This window comes from Manis pentadactyla, chromosome 2 (assembly GCF_030020395.1).
Source record: "Manis pentadactyla isolate mManPen7 chromosome 2, mManPen7.hap1, whole genome shotgun sequence".
Classification (NCBI taxonomy): domain Eukaryota; kingdom Metazoa; phylum Chordata; class Mammalia; order Pholidota; family Manidae; genus Manis; species Manis pentadactyla.
Genome location: NC_080020.1, coordinates 207949522 through 207950312, shown reverse-complemented (window position 1 = coordinate 207950312; position 791 = coordinate 207949522). Strand labels below are relative to the sequence as shown.

The window sequence follows — 791 nt, the reverse complement described above, 5'->3', positions numbered from 1 at the left end:
AACAAGGTACTGTGTCTCAATGTTCATGAAGTTTATAGAGGAGTTAGTTCTTAAAACATAAGGAGGCAAGAGAAGGCAAATGAAGTAAACTATCTTTTTACTTGCATTTATGTGGGTATATACACACATACTGTGTGGCTATGTGTGTGATGTGTGTTCCTTGTGTGTTAGTTTTTTGTATACAGAAAGAAAATCTCACTTACATTAAAATGAGGTATAGTATAAAGAATCCTATATTGGAGTCAGGAGGCTTGCCCTCTAGTCATTGATCTAGTCCTAATCAATTACGATTCATCTGATAAGACTGGAATGATAGTAGAGCTTGGGCTTGACCCTAGTTCTCCTGATTATAGGTTATAAAATAGATTTATACTAACTGCTCAACAATTCTATAGATTTGAAACGAGGGCTAAAAGTCAAAGGATAAACTTTGTGAGCCTCTGTGCTCGCTTCAGCAGCACGTATACTAAGATTGGAACGATACAGAAAAGATTAGCATGGCCCCTGCGCAAGGATGACACGTAAATTCGTGAAGCGTTCCATATTAAAACAAAACAAAACAAAACAAAAAACTTTGTGGGCCTCTGGATTAGAAATAGTTCAGGTCCCTAGCTACTTTTCAATATGTATGATCTCAGATAAACCATATAGCCCCACTGAGTCTACATGCTAATCTATAAAACGGCGACGTTGAATATACCTAAAAAGACTGAGGTATAGGTTCAGATACACATGGCAATGTTTAGACACTGGAACACCAGTGTAAAAATACGCACAAGCATTCTGGCTTC

At 37.3% G+C, this 791-nt stretch overlaps 1 non-coding gene across 1 annotated transcript; it reads left to right on the top strand.

Moving 5' to 3' along the window:
• The first annotated feature begins 442 nt into the window (after window positions 1-442).
• Window positions 443-549, top strand: LOC118935423 (U6 spliceosomal RNA). The gene has a single exon (XR_005033815.1). It is a non-coding gene; the product is annotated as a U6 spliceosomal RNA (small nuclear RNA).
• The last annotated feature ends 242 nt before the right edge of the window (window positions 550-791 follow it).